Source organism: Miscanthus floridulus, unplaced genomic scaffold (assembly GCF_019320115.1).
Source record: "Miscanthus floridulus cultivar M001 unplaced genomic scaffold, ASM1932011v1 fs_492_1_2, whole genome shotgun sequence".
Taxonomy (NCBI): Eukaryota; Viridiplantae; Streptophyta; class Magnoliopsida; order Poales; family Poaceae; genus Miscanthus; species Miscanthus floridulus.
In genome coordinates this window covers 1-16,571 of record NW_027096831.1, presented here as the reverse complement: position 1 = coordinate 16,571, position 16,571 = coordinate 1, and the positions used below count along the sequence as shown (strand labels likewise).

The 16,571-nt window shown below is 45.4% G+C and overlaps 1 long non-coding RNA gene and 1 pseudogene across 1 annotated transcript; both read left to right on the top strand.

Moving 5' to 3' along the window:
• The first annotated feature begins 5,855 nt into the window (after window positions 1-5,855).
• Window positions 5,856-6,559, top strand: LOC136531965 (uncharacterized). The gene is made up of 3 exons (XR_010778140.1): window positions 5,856-5,894; window positions 5,982-6,374; window positions 6,462-6,559. It is a non-coding gene; the product is annotated as an uncharacterized lncRNA (long non-coding RNA).
• A 5,060-nt stretch (window positions 6,560-11,619) lies between these two features.
• LOC136531964 (putative wall-associated receptor kinase-like 16) lies at window positions 11,620-15,994 on the top strand (annotated as a pseudogene).
• The last annotated feature ends 577 nt before the right edge of the window (window positions 15,995-16,571 follow it).

Below are 16,571 nucleotides of genomic sequence, written 5' to 3'. Positions count from 1 at the left end.
GGAATTTGAAGATTTGCTGGAAAAGGTGCACCGGACGCTGCTGTCCAATGTCCGGTCAGTTCACAGGAGGTGAACTGCTGATGAAGGAGTGACCGGACGCTGCGTCTGTGCGTCCGGTTAGGAAGGGTTCAGCGTCCGGTCGATCGAAGGGTACACAAGTTGTACTGACCGGACCCTGCCTGCGTCCGGTCATGGACCACCGGACGTGTCCGGTCCCAATTCCAGAGGATTTGGACCTCTCTGGAATCGACCGGATGCTAGGTGGTAGCGTCCGGTCGCTACCACCGGAGCGTCCGATCAGTGGATCTCGCACGGCTTCAGGACTCTTTTCCTCGTTTCCTTTTCTGTCGCATTTTGGGGGATTACTTAACCGTACCACCACGTCCTCTGTCTCCATCCCACCGTGCCCTAGCCCGAGCAGCCGCCAAGTCGCGCCGCCGCCTCCTCGCGCCCAAGCTCGCCGCGCCGCCGAGCTACTGCCTCGCCGCGCCTCTGCAGCACCGCGCCGGCCACCCTGCGCCCAAGCTTGCCGCGCCACCGTCCAGCCAGCACAGCACGCACCGCCGCCGCAGCTCGCGCACCACCATGCTCGCCCAGTCATCTCGCCGCCGCATCACCCGAGAGCCCGCTGCCTAGTCTCACCGCATCATCCCAAGCCGTGTGCCCTTGCCCTACCACCTCCTTGATCAGTAAGGCAAGATTCATGTTTTTTCTCTTGATCTCTACTTTGTAACCTAGATCAAATTGCAGTCATTGATTCTCCATTGCATTCAGGCTATTTGACCTAACCCTAGCCGGTTCCGAGTTCCCCGCGCGACAACTTATGTTTTCTCGGTTCGCGGATCGTCAGGTAGAAAGCCATTCGATTCAAATTCGCATCTACATTGCTTTCTCTATTAGGGTTTCGCATCTATTAGACATATGGTATTTATTTGTATATCCATCTATTCTATCGTGCAGTGAGTCGGTTCCGTTGTGGTTCTTGTGGCAGTTGGCAGTCAACTCGGAGCCAAGCTCGCAAGTAAGGATCGAGGCCAAGCCTCGAAAGCGGCAGTTTGACAGTTGATCTTCATCAGCGGCAGTTCACCATCTTGTCAGCTCAGATGGCTCGCACCAAGAACGTTGGTGGTGGCCCAGGTGATGATGATCGAAGGCCCCCGCCTCGCAAGCCAGCCGGATCTAAGGGCAAGTCAACCAAGCAGGTGACATCCAAGAAGCAAAAGTACCCTGACGCAGAGACAGCGAGAGCAGCAGTTGTTGCAGAGGCCGTAGAGCGTGCCGAGAGAGGTGATGCCCGCAGCGGAGTTGTCATTACAGATCAGCCAGTTTCACCCGTAGTCAGAGCTGCGATTGAGGAGGTTGAGCGTCGTCATGGTAGTCCAGCTAGGACTGCCACGTTTGTAGGACGACGGGTTGCCATTGAGGAGGGTCCGTCAGCACAGCAGCAGCCCCCACCAGCAGAGCCTCAGCCAACCCAAGAGACTCAGGAGGGTCAGGAGATCGAGCCGGCACCTCAGCTACGCCGCTCGAGTCGTACCAGTGCTACAGTTCCACCGAGGCCAGTTACACAGCGCAGAGGTTCACGTCCTCCGCCTAGACCTCAGGGTCCGCCTCCAGTGGTTCACCTCGACTTGAGGGCCACCACCGCCAGACAGGTTCAGCAGCTGCGATTTGTTGAGTTTGAGGTTTGGTTTCCTTCGAGGAGGGATGAGAGAGCAGCTGAGGGTTTCTACATGCCACTGCAGGAGGATTTCTACAATGCGTATCTCAACAGTGGGGCAGTGTTCAGATCTCAGAGAGTCTGTCAGATAGAGTCTATTGTGGCAGCAGCCGGAGAGAGCATTCGGCCATACTTGTCATATTTGCTAGGATTGTCAGATCTGATTGGACGGACGGGGATATATGTACCATCTTGGGTCCGTCAGTTTTATGCTTCGCTCTACATCGATCCACATCACAGATTCATTCACTTTGCCTTCAAAGGCAAAGACTACAGAGTGATGAGTGGCAGAGTCAGAGAGATACTAAGGCTACAGGAGCAGCCTGTCAAGATGCATGAGGTCTGTTATGGTCAGCAGGAGCCTCCCAGGCGTCCTCATGGAGGGTTGGTGCCCCCCTATAGATTTAGTGTGACATTGCTTCAAGGAGCCGTTTGGAGAGGGGTCGAGCAGGAACCCTAGTGACTTGACTCCTACAGCGAGGGTACTAGAGGCCATCATCAGGAGGACACTGCTTCCTAGGTTGGGATACAGGGAGGGCCTGACTCGCTTACAGCTATGGCTTCTTAATGCCATCATGCAGCAGACAGTATTTGATATCTGAGATCTCCTGCTTTCAGAGATGGAGGATACTATAGCTGAGGAATTCAAGGGTCGCAGGCAGCTTCCCTATGCTCATTGGATCACGTTCCTCATCCGCAGAGTAGTGCTTGATAAGCCCCCTGGCATGATGGATGAGTATACAGGTGCCACCACAGAGTTCCTAGCTTACAACCTATCACAAAGGATCAGGCACACCACTCCTTAGGCACCCAGACAGCCTAGCTGTCGTCCCAACATGCCAGAGTCCGCAGCTCAGCAGGATGAGATCATCAGAGGGATTGCAGCCACTAAGGAGGAGGAGCTAGAGGCACAGCAGGAGGTGAGCGAGTACAGTGACAGCTCTGACGACGACTACCAGCCTATACCTCAGATGCCTCCACACAGACACGATGCAGAGGCCGGTAGCTCCAGTTCTGCTCTACCTGCTCCACAGACAGACCCCGCTCTCATTGCTATTCTTGAGCGGATGCAGCAGGATCAGACACGACAGGCACAGGAGACAGCTGCCAACTTCGCACAGTTTTAGGCTCGTCAGGACGAGTTCCAGCGACAGCAGCAGCTCCTTCAGCACTAGTAGTTACTTATGCAGCAGCAGCTCATGGGATTCATATAGCATGTAGTGACAGCCATTGGGATCCCACTGCCATAGCCTTTGCCCTAGCTTGCACAGCCTCCTACCACTTCGACGACTCTAGCAGTACAGCCCAGTGGGCTCTAGAGTCAGGGACAGTCTCCAGCTCAGTTTACTTCACCTCCTATATAGGTGTCCTAGTGGTTAGCCTCACCCGTGGTAGCCCCATAGTTCACTCCATTTCACACGGGCTTCACACCAGAGCAGTCTTCCTCGCTATTCGTGCCAGAGACGTCAGTCTCTAGGAGTCTTGGAGCATCCTTCAGTGAGTTGACCGGCATGCCTACTCCGCCTCATATGCACACCGCCGGTCCGTCTACAGCAGCTCTAGTCGTAGTGACTACTCAGAGGCTCCCCTCGTCTGTCGCCTCATCAGATCCTACGACAGACATACTAGCAGCTTCTCAGGCAGCACCAGCCCCAGCTCAGATCTAGACCGCTTCAGCGACACTTCCTGCTTCAGAGGGTCAGTTAGTTCAGAGCTTAGGGTCAGATGATGATGGCGCCCAATTCCATCTTGCTCCACGTACTTCAGCGCCTGACTCGTCCGCTGCAGCCCCGCCGACTGACCCTTAGGTTTTGGTGTTTGACGCCAAAGGGGGAGAGGGCTTGAGTATGTAGACTCAGGGGGAGCGAGTTTTAGGGGGAGCTAGTTATCTAGTATTAGTTTATTATATACATTTGGAGTTTTATTTGTGTGATACACTATTACTTATGCATTCGTGTGTTTACTTTCATGCATACTATTATATATATGTGATAGTGCTATCTACGTGATTGTGATAGTTGACATGTGTGATTTCTACTTTGCATTATCTATATGTCATATCACTTGTGATGCTCATTTGTTTTTGCTTCCGCGCTTATACTTCGAAGCAAATGAGCTTTGTTACTCGTACTCATGCTTAATTCATATTCTTTGAGTACATTGTGTTGGTTTGGGTCATATAAGCTTGCCTAACTCTTTTGCTCTTATCGACAAAAGCTTATATGAACCAAGCCCTTCAAAAACCTCACTCCATAACATACTCGAGGTGGTATTGTCATCAATCACCAAAAAGGGGAAGATTGAAAGCATCTAGGCCCCTAAGTGGATTTCGGTGATTAATGTCAATACAAGATTACTATGACTAACGTGTGTTTTGTAGAGGCAATTAAGTTAGGTCATGGTAATGGAGATCGATTGGGCAATCGAGGTTGTCATGCCCCTACGATGGAAATCATTTCGGTTTTCAAAGGATGGACGACAAGGTTAAGGATGACTAGTTCTAAGTGTCGATTGAAGTTGGAGAGACACTTAGAGTAGTTTAGGACTTTGTTTTTCCTTTGGCCGTACTATGAAGGGGGGTATGAACAGGTAGCTTGACCTAGTTGAGTCTAGTGAGTTAGGTGTGGTGCACACTTGTTAAAACTAGCTCTAGGTAGCTCCTATGAATGCCTAAAATCCTTTGGAGCAAACTTCATTCACATATGATTGAAAGTTGGAAGTGAATGGAGGGTCAAATACTGACCGGACGCTGGCTCCGGTGCGACCGGACGCTGGCCGCAGGGTCCAGTCAGTTCATTTGACTGTGATGATCAAGTCTGGTGTGACCGGACGCTCGAAGGTCGTGTGACCGGATGCTGAGGGCCAGCGTCCGGTCGACTCCAGTAAGGGTCCAGACTTGAGAAAGTGCGACCGGACGCGTCCGGTCAGTAGTGACCGGACCCTGAGTATCCAGCGTCCGGTCATTTACAGTAAGCATCCAAGAGCGACCGGACGCGTCTGGTCGGTACTGACCGGACCCTGTCAGCGTCCGGTCATCACTTGAAAACTGTTCGTGGGTTGAACTGACCGGAGCGTCCGGTCAAAACGATCGGAGCGTCCGGTCACCCCGCAGAAGCTCATAACAGTTCGTTTTTCAGGCTGCCTTATAAATAGAAGCTCCACTCGTGAGTGGAGTCACTTTTGCTCATTCCAACAGCTGAGAAACACGTTTGTGAGTGCCAAGAAGAGCAAGGTCCAAGTGAGGTGTTTGTGATTTGAGAATCCAAGAGTGAAACCTCATTAGTGAATCAAGAGTAGACAAGTGTGCATCCATCTTCTCATTAGGCTTCGCGTGGTCAAGTGAGAGTTCATGCTTGTTACTCTTGGTGATCGCCATCACCTAGATGGCTTGGTGGTGATTGGGAGTTTGGTGTTCACCCGGCGGAGCTTGTGGGTGACCCAACTCAAGTTGTGAGCGGCTTTGGGTGATTCGCCGCGACGGAGTGTCGAAGAATCAACCCATAGAGAGCACTTGATCCTTGCGCGGATCAAGGGGGAGCTACACCCTTGCGCGGGTGCTCCAACGAGGACTAGTGGGGAGTGGCGACTCTCCAATACTTCGGCAAAACATCGCCGCGTTCCTTTCTCTCCCTATTTACTTTGAGCACTTACTTTGAGTATTTACTTTGAGCAATTCAATACTTGTTTTACATTCATAGAATTGCTATGCTAGAGTAAGTTTGGAACATAGGGTGCAAGTCATTTGTGCGTTGATTTGATAGAAACACTTCTCTAGGCACAAGGGGTTAATTGAACTATCCGTAGGATTTGATTATTGCAAGAAAATTTAGAATTAGCCCAATTCACCCCCCCTCTTGGGCATCTTGATCCTTTCAACCAGGAAGCTCACTAAGGAGCAGTACCTCTCGATAAGTACGAAACATTAATACTGACTCCTTCCATGAAGAATAGGTAGGCTTCATTTCATCTTCTGACATATCAATAACTTAATGGCATGCAGCAATGTCCTGATTGGTGTGCCAGGCACCGCCTCTGCTGGGAGGCCATTGTGGACAGGTGGCTCTCGGAGGAGTGGGCAGAGAAGCACAACATTCGTCGGGACTACCACCTGTAGATGGGTAGGGCGCCACACCACCAAAGCAACCGAAGCCTCAGCGCGTACGCTCAGACATGGGTAATCTTCTTTGTGTTTTCATCTTTATTTATTTATTCTAACGCTCAATTCTCATTACTTATAATCATCTTTGTGTTTTCCTCACAGTCCTAGACGCACCAAGGCCAGGCATGCAATGAGTTCATGGCGTACGCCCTGGCACACAAGGGCAAGGCGATGGCCCCAGAAGTCACCTACAACCCGACGAATGGGCCCGAGGCGTACACCAACGCGAACGTCCATAGCAATCTTAGCGAGTACACCTCGGCGGCCCACGAGCGCCATGGGGAGGACTTCGGTCCAGCCACCTAGCCCCTGGACACAGACCTCCTGATGAGGCTAGGAGGAGGGAAGCAGCATAGCCGGTACTGGATGGCGGACAGAACAGTCGACTCCACCTCTGTTCCCATCCTCGCCGAGATTCAAGCAAGGAGCACGAGCTCCTCCCTCCCCATACGCTCTCGGCAGCAGAGCTCACAGCAGCAGATGGCGAAACTCTAGGTTAGTACTGTTTTATTTGTCGTTCATTGCTTTTACACATCTACCTTGCCTTTGCATTGTTTAAACATTGCGGGTGGAATGTTGTAGGCCGACTTGCGGAGGTTGGAGGCCCAGCAGGCGGCCCAGGCAAAGGCCCATCGGCTAGAGATGGAGGCTGTACAAGCCCAGAGGGCGGTTGAGGCGTAGAGGCTACAGGACATGTTCAGCTTCATGGCGAGCCTTCAGGCCTTGCCAGGTGTGGTCGTGCCCCAATCGCTTCTCGCTCCAGTTGTGGCTCCTCCTCCTGTAGGAACTCCCGTGAGTATATATGGTTGTTTATTCCTTTAGCTTGTGCGACCCTCCTATAGATACTCATAAATTCACTTCTCCTTTGTGCAGCCACAGTCGGCGGGTTCGAACCTGACTCCTCAAGGTGGCCCTTCTCCACAGGTCGGGTGGCCAACTGGCCCTCCTCAAGGTGGCAGTTCACACTCCGGGTGGGGAGGCTGGCAGTAGGTACCGTTTATTTGTTTCTTTTCATATTGCATGGACTTGTGTTAGACTTAGCCTTATGTTGGACTAATACTAGAGACATATATATATTGTGATGGATATTGTCATGGATGATGCGAATGTATGTGATGGATTATGGACAATGGATTTGTATGTGATGTATTATGGATGGTGGATGTGTATGTAATGGGTTATGGATGTGTATGTGATGAAATATGGATGTATATGTGATATATTATGTGCTGTGTGTTGATATATATGTGATTTCTTTGTTTGTGCCGATGAAAAGCAAAAAACCAAAAAAATAGCATTTTTCCCTCTTTGCCGAGTGCCTTTGCCGAGTACCGTGACTATGGCACTTGGCAAAGCTGGGAAGCAGAGACCCAATTTCCCAGCTTTGCCGAGTGCCAGAACCATGGCACTCGGCAAAGATTTTTTTTTAAAAAGAAAAAAATTCTTTGCCGAGTGCAAGAGTATGACACTCGGCAAAGAATTTTCAAAAAAAAAGAAAAAATTCTTTACCGAGTGCCGTTGAGGTGGCACTCGGCAAAGAGGCCGTCATAGTTGATGTTGGAATTTTTTTGCCGAGTGCTGACGTGACACTCGGCAAAGAAACCTTTGCCGACGGGTTCTTTGCCAACTGCTCTTTGCCGAGTGCGGCACTCGGCAAAGCCTTTATCGAGTGCAATAGGGGCTTTACCGAGTGCCCTAAGCACTCGGCAAAGAGCCCGTCTGTAGTAGTGGAATATGTAAGTTTCATTGAACTCTTTTTTCTTCCAAGAACAACAGTATAGATAAATAAATAACTCTCTCTTTATCCCTAAATAAATCAATTTCTAGAGTTATCTTAAATAAAAAAATTTCAACTTTGACTAAAATTACAGAAAAAACACAAATATTTGTGACACCAAATGTGTACTTTATAAAAACATTGTTTATAGCATATCTACTAATATACTAATTTAGTGTCTTAAATCTTGACTTTCTTTTCTATTAATTATATTAAATTTAAACAAGTTTAACTTCAGACAACTCTAGGAATTGATTTATTTTGGGACGAAGGAAGTATTTGTGTATACGCACATATACTTATAAATTTGTGTATACACACATATACTTATAAATAAATAGATACATATGTATACACACATATATACTTATTTCAATCAAACATATGCATATATATATCCCTAAAAACACCTTCAAGAGACTATGGTAGTATATTAAGATTGACAAAGTCACTGGAAAGATGCCTCACTATTGAGACCCACATCGTCAACTGTCCTCAATTGAAGACTCAAACTTAGTACGTGAACTGATTCCGTCCCACCACAAGGAGCCTACCTCATTAAGCTGCTCTCTCGATATAGATGTTTGTAAGTTTTTTTTAATTTAAGATAACACTAGGTAGCGTGCTCGTGCATTGCTACGGGATAGCTAACATTTTGTACTAAAAATACACGGATCGCATGACAAGATAACAATACTATAAAAATTAAATACCAACATTAAAGTGACATATAATCAAAAGAGCAAAGTTTATGAATTTAACACAGTCACGGAGAGCGCGACGTTGCAGGCTCACAGGCTCTACTGTATAGATCTTTCCGTGATGCGGCTAAGATAATGTTTTATATCGGCAGGAAGAAATCTCCGATATTCATTTCTTTCGTGCGCTAATAAATCCACGAATAAGTTCCGCCGCATCTCCATACCATCCTGTACATAGGTTCGAGTATATATGTAAATATAGGTAAATGCTCGTACTTTGCAATGGAAAAAAATAATATTACGATAACATATGTATGAACATGTGTTGTACTATTACCTATAAGTACGATGTACAGAACACCAATATTACATAAGTCTTCATGTTGTATAGACCATTATAAAGTTCAAGAAATTATTAGTATTTTACCTTCTAACTTGACTATAAACCATCAGTTTAAGGGCCCTAGCATGCATGAAAAAAAGATAAAGGTAATATCTTTCAGAACAAGATAATTAGATTTGGACAGGTAACTATAAACGTATCAGACAACCATCTGAACCAATTCCCAATCTACAGAAGTATATATCATGTGTCCGACGAAAAACTTATTCGTCGAGTGCCCGACGAAATACACTCGACAAATTTAACGTTTCCGGCAGTGACAAACACATATGGACACTCATATGAGAACCCATAGAAGAGTAGCCCACACGATATATTTGACGTCGTTACATGATTCAACGTACTCACTCGCAATGATGTACCCTATGCTAGACAAATAGAGTGTCAAATTGGTATTTTATCCCTGGCGGGAAGAGGTATACAAGTCACAACAACCTTCGTTAGCCACAAATGTACAATATATACTTGGAAGTTACACACAGAACACGCCGGGTAAATAAAACAAGACGAACACAAGATGGTAGTTATATTTCCCTGAGGAGTCGGTGAAATGGAATCTACGTGTACTATCTTAATACTGTGTTATTACAAAAGGCAGAACGTTAAAGAAGAATTTTTATTTTAAAGCACTTTTTTATGAAAATATATAAAATATAGCTTGTATAAGTTAAATTCCAAAATTAATATATTTTTATCTTATAGTAAAATGACTTTAAAAAATCGTTCTCAGGGAAAACGAATTTTATGAAATTACAATCATTTATCGGAAAAATGATCTTACTTAAAGTATAATTTCTTTAATGATTGCTCTATTGGGAAATGCTTTTTTCAGGTGATCTAAAAATTTAAGAAATTGTTTTCCTAGAAAATGAATTTTCTGAAAGTAGTTCTCACAAAGAAAGACATTTAGTTTTTGTGTTGCTTTTCCTTAATAATTTTGTTGATCTAAAACGAAGGATACGAGAAATCTAAAATTAATATAATTTTTAAATAGATCTTAAAATCAAGTATGACCCATTTTACTTATATCGTCTAGCGTCATAGGTTTTGCTTTTTTATAAATAAATATATTTTACTTTGTAGTTAAGTTGTTTAATCCCAAAAATACAAAAAATCCTATCTAAATTCATCGTCTTCAAATCAATACTTTTTCATTTAACCGTAGCATATGTGCTCAAGTGAAAATTCTTAACAAAGTGCATGCTTAAAATTATATTTTAATGTCTTTTGCATGCATTTTTTTTTCATAAAGTTTGGATTTCACTTGAGCACGTAAGCTAAGTAATTAATGAAAAAATACTAATTCTGAACCATAAATTTAGATGAACTTTTTTATTTTGTGAAATACATTTCGGGTTAAACAGTTTAACCAAAAAATCAAATATAATATTTTCTATTTTGGGAAAAAACATTTACAAATTTGCAAAACCTATGATGCCATGTAAAAGCAAAATAGTCCGTGTTCAATTTTTAACATCTATTTAAAAATATTATACAACTTTTAGAGGTTTTTGGGTTCTTTTTTAGATAAAAAAAAGTATTAAGGAAAGAAGTTTTAAATGTCGTTATTTGGGAGAATGACTTTTAGAAAGTCTTTATCTAGGAAAATGATTCCTATGATCTTCATTAAAAATCATTTATTTGGTAAAATCATTTTCCCATAGAATAATTTTCATTAAAAAAAATCATATTTTGAAGCGGCGTGAACTTCTACGGCTACCTCCAAATGCTGACACATCCTCAACTAAAATATGTCTCTAGGTTATTCTCCTCACGGGACACAAGTGTCTGCGCCGATATACATAAAATCATTTCTCACAGGCGGATAATTTCTGAAAGTTGTTCCACCACATGAAGGCAATGAATTGTTTTTTTAAGTTTAGCAAAAACAAGGTATATTTTTGTAATTATCACGTTAATGATTAGAAAATTTAGAAATAATAAGGGAGTAAACATACCATAACATTTCTTAAAGAGGGTGTCAAGTTTCAACTTGTTGGCCATCCAATTTTAAGATCTAGCATTGTAATTTCAGTGTAAACTAACTATAGCCAGACTTTAAACACTTGAATTTAATCACAAGATAGGTGGGAGAGGTCAGAGGTGTACAACGAGCCAACTGATTTTTTTTGGAATTCATTGAAATAGATATACTTCTTGTTATTATTGACTTTTTGTGTTGTTTAAGATCTAACTTTAAACCGAGTTTAACATGCCAATAAAGAAATTCAGGTTCATTCAAAGTCAGCCAATTTGGACTTTGAAAAAAGTGCAATAGGAACAATTTTGAAACGAGATCGAACCTATCCTTCTGTTCAGTCTAGTGGGGCCTTTTCCATGTGTGGATCCATATTATCCACTGGGGGTGCGGTCATATCGCCTAAACAAAAAAAAAATAAAAAATCAAAGATGAACCTTAAAAATTCTTTCCACTATTATATAGTAGCTAGATAGTAATAAAATATCGCTTTCTCCTTATTTTGCTCTAGCTAGGGATGAAAACGGTACGGATATTTTCTGATCATATTCGAGACCGAATCTGTTGAGAGGGGGTTCAGATCTGTCCGTATCCGAGTCCGTATATTCGATATCCGATACCGTATCCGTATTCGAGTACTTATGATGTTGACATCCAATCGTATCCTATCCGATATAGCTGACACTGTCCATATTCGAATTCGAATCCAATCAGAAATATAAAAATAAATATAATATTGGTGATATTATCCTATCCGTTTTTATCACCGGCTCTAGCTCTGCTCCAGTTCCGAGGGACGGACCTGGGCCTAAGGCTCTAGGACCTAGACCCAAGTCGTGGCCCAAATGTTAGGCCCCTACCCCCACAAATGGCCAGTCCCGAATAAGGATGGCAACGGGTATATACCCGTCGGGTATCGCCGGAACGTTCTCTTCCCCGCTACGGAGAATTCATCCCGTCCCCATCCCCATTAACTGTCTCGGGTATAGATTCTTGCCCATCCCCGTACCCGTCGGGTATCGGTCGGGTAACAGATACCCGACGGGTACTGCATACCCGATAAACAAGGACACCTGGGGTCGCAGCTTTGCAATCGGAGACGTTTCTTCTTCACCCGGGTATAAGTGTCGGAGTCTCGGAGATGCCGAGGAGAAGGAGCGAGGTTGCGAGGAGGACGAGCAAAGGTGGTAGAGAGACCAAACTGAGGAAGCAAGGGGCACGAGCGCTTGTGAGACAGGCATGCTTGTGCTGCTGGCAGAGATGATGAGGAAAAATTGAACGAGGGTTCCTAGAATACACAAATTATATATATGACTGTTCAGATTTGGACCAAAATATCTATGTTGAGCTTCTTTGGGCCTAATACTCGCATGACAGCTCAAATAGTCGGGTTCCCCAACGGGTAACGGGGACGGGTAAACAGGGAACGTTCCCGTACCCGCTATACCCGTCGGGTATGGATTCTTGCCCATTTAGATCCCCGCGGGTAAAGATATGATCCCATCCCCGTCCCCTAATGGATCAAATACCCGTCGGGTATCGGGTATCGGGTCCCCGTTGCCATCCTTAGTCCCGAAGTCCCGATGACCGACCTCCCGTTCCCGTCCTCCGCCGGCCCCCCACGCCAGCCGCCACAATCACCGATCCGCGCCACCACCAGCCGCCGGAGCGGCGGAGCCGGCTTCCTCCATCCTCCCTTGTTCTGTCGTCGTCCGTCGACCGTGCGCCCCTTGCCCCCCTTCCGGGAAGCGGCGGCGTATCCGTGCACGACGGCAAGAGGCAGGCCACGGCCACCGGTCGCAGGCGCAGGCACAGGCGAAGGCGAGTGGGGACGGGGCCAGTCACGGGCACGTGACCGGCGGCTCGGCCGATCGGCGGGGCGTGGGGTAGCCGGCAGGGTGGCAGGCGCGGGGGCACAACCAATCCCCAAATGGCGTTGCTCCCTTTGCCGCTCTGCGCGTGCAGGCCCCTGCTCCGGCGCCGGCTGCCTGCGGCGAGGCCGCCCGCCTCCGCGTCCAGGGGCCAAGCAAGGTATGAATCAGTAATGGTTGGGCATTGTTTCATTTCTTGCTAGCTGTTGGTGTCACTGGCTCACTGCCATTAGTATTTTTTTTGGGCTGGGGATTAATTGGTAGAACTACCATACTTAATTTGGCACGATATCTATAGCCAACTCTTGTCTTTAGTTTCCTGTGCTAAACTAGTGGCAATACTATTAGCTTCCCTCAGCCTGGCTCGTTGCTAAACTGTATACTGTGTCAAAACCTTGCATTGAGGTGCACATAACTCACTTCTCAAGTGCATACGACTCTGTAGCCAGTTAACATTGGGTACATATGGCCTTGTTGCAATGTACTCCCTCTGTCCCAAAATTAGTGCACATCTCGCGCTTCGAGAAGTCAAACATGAAAATAGCTCCTATTTTCAAAAAAACTCTCCTCTGTTAATGGATTTTTGGAGGTGGTGTTGTCTCCCAAAATGAGATGTACGCCTCTGAAAATCGGTGGCTATTTTTAGAGATTGGCTTACTTTTTATCTGCCTCTGTTAATCAAACACACTGTCTCCCAAAATCATTTTTTTAGTAGTGAGTGACAATGATTAATAAGGTGAATATGAATTTTGATGGTATAAAGCAATACATACACATTGAGTTTTTCATATTAGCTCTGCCTGGTTTGTGGCTTCTCATGGAACTCCTGTATATTATATATTACTATCAAATCACAAGGATCGATCACCTTCATTTAGTAGACTAGGTTTCTTTCAGTTTCCTTTTAATTACCAGCAGAAGACTACCAGGGCTAACGCGTGTCGTGCATTTCTGCTAATTGTGCAGTGTAGCATAGGTTGCTTGTCTGAATGCTATGGTGAACCGAGAAACATGAGTTCATGCTCCCCTGGGTCTGGCTGCTGTGAGGCAGATGTCCCAGCTAATATGGGGTATTGCAAATCTTACTTCAATCCAGACTACAATGACACCACTGCCTGCGGCTATACTGTAGTGATGGAAGCGAAGGCGTTTAGCTATAGCACAACATATAGGTCGTCCTCATCGTTCTGGTATGCAAACAACGGCACAGTTCCAGTTGTAATGGACTGGAGGATTACATTCGACACATGCGAGTGTGCACAATTGAACGACCCCAGTTCATATGCATGTGTTAGCGACAATAGTGAATGTGTCGATACCACCAACGGGCCAGGCTACCGTTGCAAGTGCCTAGACGGGTATCAAGGCAATCCCTACGTCAGAGAAGGAGGATGCACAGGTTCATTTTCTGTGCTCTCTCTTGAGAAATTAGCATGAAAATTCGATGCGACGATTCTAAGCGGTGGTCTATATATATATATGAAGTATTGTTATTCCCTTTCAGATATCGACGAATGCCAGAGTAATACTACGAATAATTGTGCGGCAAGAGGTGCGAAGACTTGCATAAATATACAGGGAGGCTATACATGTTTATGTCCACCGGGAAAAACAATGATGAATGACAGGTGCATGGCAAATCAGAAGTCCTCTTCTTGGGTGATAGCAGTCGTAGGTAGGTTCCCCTACTCCCCTGCCCTGCAGCAAGGCACTCCCATCCTGTTTGAGCTGTGCTCCAAACTGTCCAAGCATGCCCTTAACAATTTGTTGTTATACTATTTCCTACAAACAGTTGTGATTTCATAGCCGCTGTCTATATATTCTTCTTCTTTAATTTTATAACAAAAAACATACTAATCTATAAGTGTGGTGAATCTTTGCATGCAGGTTCAAGTGTTGGACTAGTGGTCCTAGTCGTTACTATAACATGTGCATACTTGATCCTACAAAGGAGAAAGCTGCAGCACATCAAACAGAGATACTTCCAACAGCACGGAGGTATGATGTTGTTTGAGGAGATTAAATCACAACAAGGTAGTAGTATTCCTTTCAAAATATTCTCTGAAGCAGAATTGTAAGAAGCCATCGACAAGTTCGATGAGAAACGAGTGCTGGGTCAGGGAGGACATGGAACTGTGTACAAGGGGCTTCTCAAAGGCAACGTGGAAGTGGCTGTAAAAAGATGTATGTCCATTGACGAGCAGCACAAGAAAGTATTCGGCAAGGAAATGCTAATCCTCTCTCCAATCAACCACAGGAACATCGTTAAGCTACTCGGCTGCTGCCTCGAAGTGCAGGTCCCCATGCTGGTATATGAGTTCGTCCCGAATGGCACATTGTTCCAACTCATACATGGGAACCATGGCAGGCAGATTTCCTTGGCAACTCGCATACAGATCGCCCATCAGTCTGCTGAGGCGCTTGCCTACCTGCACTCGTTGGCATCCCCACCAATCCTCCATGGAGATGTCAAGTCTTCCAACATCCTCATCGATTGTGATTACACCGCAAAAGTATCAGACTTCGGTGCTTCCATCCTGGCACCAACTGATGAATCGCAGTTTGTCACACTTGTTCAAGGAACTTGTGGGTACCTTGACCCGGAGTACATGCAGACGTGCCATTTGACAGACAAGAGTGATGTGTATAGCTTTGGGGTTGTTCTCCTTGAGCTGCTCACACGCAAGAAGCCCTTTAACCTTGATGCACCTGAAGATGAGAAGAGCCTAGCATTGAGGTTTATTTCTGTGACAAAGGAGGGCAGGCTGGAGGAGATACTGGATGATCAACTCAAGAATGATGAAAACATGGAGTTTCTAGAAGAGATTGCCGAGTTAGCAAAGCAGTGCTTGGAGATATCTGGTGCCAATAGGCCGTCGATGAGGGAAGTCTCTGAAAGGCTTGATAGGTTGAGAAAGGTGATGCAACATCCATGGGAAGAGCAGCAGGACCCTGAGGAGATGGAGTTGTTGCTTGGAGAGTCATCCTTGGCAAGCTCCGAGATTGTCAACACTGGAATTTTAAGCATCGAGAAGAAGGCTGCCAGGAATCTAGAATCAGGACGTTAATCACCAGGAATTACAAAAGGAAGGTGAGATTATTTTATTGATTACCTGCGCCTATAGCCTATGGTAAGCTAATGTCAAAGTTGGGTCACACTGATCCAGGGTCACTTTAGGCTATTTTTGTAATGTTGAGATGTGTATTTTAATTTTAAAAACATAATAGAACAATGGCTATTATTACCAATGGCGATTACAATAGTGTAAATTGATGGTCGGATGTCTCTAATTTTCTTTTTTTAAAAGAATCTATGTTTATATTTTCCTAGTGCGTCTTGTGGGAACAAATTAGTAACCATAAGATGGTATGATACCTATGTATGTTTGCTTTAACCAATAAGATAGTATGATTGATTTTATCTTGTGAAAAAATTATTAAGCTGTTCTAAATTATTCCTAATTCACCACTTCCCCTCGGGGGACAAGGGCACCTGGATTCCCTAGACTAACAGTGTGACTACAGCTTCCCAGTTGTATGTCTCAGGAACAGCAGGCATCCATATGGATGGCAGCAGAACATACAGGTGATTGACCAGTCAGTGATGCATTGAAGCTACCATAGACAGACTGATAGCTTCTCCTGAAAACTGCATGTAATTGGACAGGAGCCGGGAAAAGGGACGAAATTAGATTACAATCAATGCCACAACCTGTGAATGTGATGGAACTCTCATGGAAGGCCATACCAAAGCATGGATCGTTGTTGGACCAGAACTTACATGAGTTCCATTGACATTGCTGTCAGCCTGTCACAGCTCGAAACATGCATCTTCAGACGAAGACCAGCACTTTCGTGTCTGAATATCTGATCTGATTGAGGTCCAGATGTTTGATTGCTGTGACTGCAACCAGCTTGCTGGAACACGGGCAGAACGCAATCGCGTATGGAGTCCGGAGGAT